We start from the raw sequence: 6,716 nt of genomic DNA on the forward strand, positions 1-6,716 counted from the left end.
AACAACAACCAGCCTTGCGCAGCGCGCATCATGGGCACGCCCCCACCCTGCGTCATATTACGTACACAGCCCCTCCGCAGCGCCCTCTCTAGGTTGTAACTATAGCAACTATCAGCGTAACAATGACTTCATCCACAGAAACGGTTGCCTTGACGACAGAACTGCGCATTATCACACTAGTGCAAGTCTGTGTGTGTTTCTTAACAGGGAAGACAGCGGTGCAGTTTCACACGTCTGTCAAGTGTACATCACATGGTTGGATGGATTCCACCTCTCTGGTTCAACTCATTCTAATGGACACTGAAAATACTTTATTGCCTGCAAAATGACACTCATCACCTCGTTCAGACGTTCCCTCTGGAAAAAAATACAGTTATTATGTTCTGTTCTGTTCTATTCTATTCGATTCTATTATTTTACACCTGGCGGCCTATACCTACACACACACACATCCCGTTGGAAGTTATTTTTATATTTATTTTTAAACTCTGCATTGTAGGGAAGGGCTCGTAAGCAAACATTTCACTGTAAAGTCAACACCTTTGTATTCGGCGCATGTGACAAATACAATTTGATTTCACTTGAAATGATGTCATGTCTCATCCATCGTCTACAGTAGGGGTGTCAAATATATGGTGAGGCGTCCAATCCGGCTTGAGTAAAATAAACACGGGAACGAACTCAATATACTCAATATACTTTCAACCTCATTGAAGACCGAATCCTATCTCGGAGCTCTATGGACAATTCCTTCGACCTCATGGCTTGATTTTTGCTCTAACATGCACTGTCAACAGTGGGACCTTATATACCGTAGATCACACAAGGGCCTTTAACTTTTCTGAATCTAAATTGATCTATTACCTTTATCAATATTATACAAAAATTCCTTGCACACGACTAAATCAAGTAGTATAATAAGAATAATAAGAATAAGAATTTGATGCAATTGGAGACGTAGGCTACTTCATACTTACATACCCCAACCAGAAGCCATGGATTACAGGCAACATCCGCACTGAGCTAAAGGGTAGAGCTGCCGCTTTCAAGGAGCGGGACTCTAACCCGGAAGCTTATAAGAAATCCCGCTATGCCCTCCAAAGAACCATCAAACAGGCAAAGCGTCAATACAGGACTAAGATCTAATCGTACTACACCGGCTCCGACGCTCGTCGGATGTGGCAGGGCTTGAAAACTATTACAGACTACAAAGGGAAGCACAGCCGCGAGCTGCCCAGTGACACGAGCCTACCAGACGAGCTAAATTACTTCTATGCTGGCTTCGAGGCAAGTAACACTGAAACATGCATGAGAGCATCAGCTGTTCCGGACGACTGTGTGATCACGCTCTCCGTAGCCGATGTGAGTAAGAACCTTTAAACAGGTCAACATTTACAATGCCGCAGGGCCAAACGGATTACCAGGACGTGTACCCCGAGCATGCGCTGACCAACTGGCAAGTGTCATCACTGACATTTTCAACCTCTCCCTGTCTGAGTCTGTAATACCAACATGTTTCAAGCAGACCACCATAGTCTCTGTGCCCAAGAACACTAAGGTAACCTGCCGAAATGACTACAGACCCATAGCACTCATGTCTGTAGCCATGAAGTGCTTTGAAAGGCTGGTCATGGCTCACATCAACACCATTATCCCAGAAACCCTAGACCCAATCTAATTTGCATACCGCCCCAACAGATCAACAGATGATGCAATCTCTATTGCGCTTCACACTGCCCTTTCACACCTGGACAAAAGGAACACCTTTGTGAGAATGCTATTCATTGACTACAGCTCAGCGTTCAACACCATAGTGCCCTCAAAGCTTATCACTAAGCTAAGGACCATGGGACTAAACACCTCACTCTGCAACTGGATCCTGGACTTCCTGACGGGCCACCCCCAGGTGTTAAGGGTAGGTAACAACACATCTGATACGCTGATCCTCAACACAGGGGCCCCTCAGGCATGCGTGCTCAGTCCCCTCCTTTACTCCCTGTTCACTCATGACTGCATGGCCAGGCACGACTCCAACACCATCATTAAGTGTGCTGATGACACAACAGTGGTAGGCCTGATCACCGACAACGACGAGACAGCCTATAGGGAGGAGGTCAGAGACCTGGCCATGTGGTGCCAGGACAACAACCTCTCCCTCAACCTGATCAAGACAAAGGAGATGATTGTGGACTACAGGAAAAAGAAGAGGACCGAGCAGGCCCCCATTCTCATCGACGGGGCTGTAGTGGAGCAGGTTGAGAGCTTCAAGTTCCTTGGTGTCCACATCACCAACAAACTAACATGGTCCAACCACACCAAGACAGTCGTGAAGAGGGCACAACAAAACCTATTCCCCCTAAGGAGACTGAAAAGATTTGACATGGGTCCTCAGAACCTCAAAAGGTTCTACAGCTGCACCATCGAGAGCATCCTGACTGGTTGCATCACTGCCTGGATTGGCAACTGCTCGGCCTCCGACTGCAAGGCACTACAAAGGGTAGTGCGTACAGCCCAGTACATCCCTGGGGCCAAGCTTCCTGCCATCCAGGACCTCTATACCAGGCGGTGTCAGAGGAAGGCCCTAAAAATTGTCAAAGACTCCAGCCACCCTAGTCATAGACTGTTCTCTCTGCTACCGCACGGCAAGCGGTACCGGAGCGTCAAGTCTAGGTCCAAGAGGCTTCTAAACAGCTTCTACCCCAAACCATAAGACTCCTGAACATCTAATCAAATGGCTACCCAGACTATTTGCATTTGCATTATTTCTTAAAATTGCATTGTTGGTTAAGGGCTTGTAAGTAAGCATTTCACTGGTCTACACCTGTTGTATTCGGCGCATGTGACAATTTTTTTTTATTTGATTTGATGAGAAACCTTGCCAAAGAGACACAGCACTACTTCACTGTTGTTACCTATTAATTAAACTATTTCTCTCTGGAAAAACTAAGGGGATGTGACTGACCAGAAAACCAATGGTTAATTTATGGTTAGGGTTATGGTTAAGGTTTAAGAAGGTTAGGTTTAGGGTCAGTTTCAGATGTTGACCTAGTCGGGCTGTCAATGGGATGCTGATCAGTCAAGTCTCTAGGAGACCCATTTCTCGCAGGTTTGCATTTATTGTCATGAATGGGGCGGCAGGTAGCTTAGTGGTTAAGAGCGTTGTGCCAGTAACCGAAAGGTCGCTGGTTCTAATCCCCGAGCCGACTAGGTGAAAAATCTGTCGATGTGCCCTTGAGCAAGGCACTTAACCCTAATTGCTCATATAAGTCGCTCTGGATAAGAGCGTCTGCTAACTGACTAAAATGTAATCTTGCCCTGGAGGCAGCTCTGTGGAGTGGTCACTAGCTTGCACAGCCACAAAGTCATAACATTTCTAACCCTAACCTTAACCACACTGCCAGCCCTAATGCCTAACTCTAACCGAACTTTTACAATATTGGCAATTTTGACTTTGCAGCTGGCCCATCTAGCGGAAATAGTTCAGTTCTGCCTCCAGGTCAATAAATGTAAAGCTGCCCATGTCTCTCACCTCAACGGCAAAGGCAAGCGGTACCAGTGCACCAAGTCTGGAACCAACAGGACCCTGAACAGCTTCTACCCCCAAGCCATAAGTCTGTTAAACAAGGCTGCTAAATAGCTCATCAAATGGCTACCTGCATTTACCCCTTTTTGCACTAACTCTCTTGCACTGACTCTATGCACACACACTGGACTCTACCGACACACTCACACATACTTACACTGACACCCCAACACACACATACACTTTTTTGCACTAATTCTATTCACACACACACACACACACTACATACGCACGCCCACACACACATAACATGCGCACACATGCATACTGACACCTCACACAAACAAACACACACTTCCACACACGCTGCTAATGTCTATTATCCTGTTGCCTAATCACTTTACCCCTACCTATGTACATAGCAACCTCCATTACCTCGTACCCCTGCACATCAACTCGGTCCTGGTACTTCCTGTATATAGCCATGTTATTTTTAATTGTTATTGTTATTCGTTATTCACTGTGTTGCTGCAACTACCACATCTAGATTCTGTGATATCCACTCCATCAGTGCAGTGCAGTTGATCACCATGGCTATAAACGTAAGAATTCCAACCTTACTAAATCTCATCCTCTCTGGATCTCTCTCTTCAGGCCTACTCACTGGGGGCATCCCAGTCGACTCACTCACCCTTGGGTTATCCTCTACTCTCTTCACTACCTCAGCATAGGAAACTTTCTGCCCCACTCGAACTCAGTCAAGCTCCACCTGTCTCTCTCTCACAGGGCACTTCGGATCCCCAGGTGCATGGGCACCCCCACAGTTGACACACAGTGCTTTCTCTATTCCAACTGTACACTCCCTCTGACTATGCCCTATTGCACATTAAATCAAATGTTATTTGTCACATACACATGTTTAGCAGATGTTATTGCGGGTGTAGCGAAATGCTTGTGTTTCTAGCTCCAACAGTGCATTTCTCACATCGTGGGATCTCTCTTCCACACACTGCTGCATCATGTCCAAATCTTTGGCACCTAAAGCACAGAAGCGAGTTCCGAACATAGGCCCTCACAGAATAGCAAATATAACCTTTGATTAATTGATGAAATAGTTTTTTCCCCCTCATCAATCTACACACAATACCCCATAATGACAGAGCAAAAACAGGTTTTTAGAAAGAGTTCATTCTTGGTTTCATCAGACCAGAGAAACATTTTTCTCATGGTCTGAGAGTCTTTAGGTGCCTTTTGGCAAACTCCAAGCGGGCTGTCGTGCCTTTTACTGAGGAGTGGCTTCCGTCTGGCCACGCTACCATAAAGGCCTGATTGGTGGAGCACTGCAGAGATGGTTGTCCTTCTGGAAGGTTCTCCCATCTCCACAGAGGAACTCTCGAGCTCTGTCAGAATAACCATCGGGTTCTTGGTCACCTCCCTGACCAAGGCCCTTCTCTCCCAATTGCTCAGTTTGGCCGGGCAGCCAGCTCTAGGAAGAGTCTTCGTGGTTCCAAACTTCTTCCATTTAAGAATGATGGAGGCCATTGTGTTCTTGGGGACCTTCAATGCTGCAGAAATGTTTTGGTACCCTTCCCCAGATCTGTGCCTCGACACAATCCTGTCTCGGAGCTCTACAGACAATTCCTTTGACCTCATGGCTTGGTTTTTGCTCTGATATGCACTGTCAACTGTGGGACCTTATATAGACAGGTGTGTGCCTTTCCAAATCATGTCCAATCAATTGAATTTACCACAGGTGGACTTCATTCAAGTTGTAGAAACATCTCAAGGATGATCAATGGAAACAGGATGCACCTGAGCTCAATTTCGAGTCTCATAGCAAAGGGTCTGTATGCTTATGTAAATAAGGTATTTCTGTTTTTGTTTTTTTTATAAATTTGCAAAAATGTCTAAAAACCTGTGTTCGCTTTGTCATTATGGGGTATTGTGTGTAGATTGTTGAGAAAAAAAACACATATTTCATTCATTTTAGAATAAGGCTGTAACTTAACAAAATGTGGAAAAAGTAAAGGCTTCTGAATACTTTCCGAAGGCACTGTACATCATTGGTCACCACCAGATATTTCAGTTAATCTATCAACAAGTTATCAAAACCCAAAAAAGTGTATTTTAAAAATGCTATAAAAATTGAAAAATGCAATAAAATCACTATACAAAATAAATTGAAATGCTATGGGAAGAAAATGCTATAAAACACTTAAAAACAATACAATATTTACTATATTCGCAGAGCTCTCGGCCTCTCGGCACCATGGCAACCACGGAACAAGGCAGCATGGTGCATCATCCATAAAATATATTTATATTTCTCCCCTGTCCCATTTGCAAATTACAGATTATACAAAGCCCTTAAAAGACACACACATATTGACTGTTTTTACAGCTTTATCATTCGAAGAATGTAGAATGGTCTTAATGTACTGCTCAAACTCCTTATAGAAAACAAGGAAGAGTGGTTTTTATTAGTGAATTTACATTCATGAATATTACATTTTTCCATTAGCACACTTAAATGTAAGAGGTAAAATTGTTTTTCTTTATCCTTATTATAGTTAAGGAAACTGAGCAGCACATTCTCCTATAACAAACAAAAGTCATCAAGAATATTATCAATTATAAATCTACAAATATCTTGCCATAATCTCTTTACATGTAGACAATGCCAAAATAAATGTAAAAATGTTTCTAGATTCTCAACACAAAAAGTGCAGTTAATGTTCATGACTTTTTGTTTTGTTTCTTCAGGTAATGATTCGCAGGAAAATACTTATGTGTAATTCTGGCCTCTTTGACCTTGTTAGCAAGCAGGTATTTGTGTGGTAAGAACCAAACCTTTCCCCTACAGATATAATTGCAAAGTCAACATTTGAATGCAGAAGTGTTGTTCCTCAATTATGAAGAATTTTCATCTCTTTACAATTTCCCTGTTACACCTAGAGTTCGCAATAGTCTTTGATGTATTCCATCTGGAATGCTCATGCTGTCTAGATGTGTAACCAGAGTCAGACCTCACCTTCTTGAGATACCCTCGCTTAGTCCAGTTGACTCTCCAGTAGGAAACATGTGTTTCTCCTTGCTCCCTCAGAACAATAATAGTTCAAAGGAATGTTGCATCTATTCCTTATGTCAGAATTTACTGGAATACATTTGGTTATATGTATTCTATTTCTATGTT

Source organism: Coregonus lavaretus, assembly GCF_964263955.1.
Source record: "Coregonus lavaretus genome assembly, chromosome: 26".
Lineage (NCBI taxonomy): Eukaryota > Metazoa > Chordata > Actinopteri > Salmoniformes > Salmonidae > Coregonus > Coregonus lavaretus.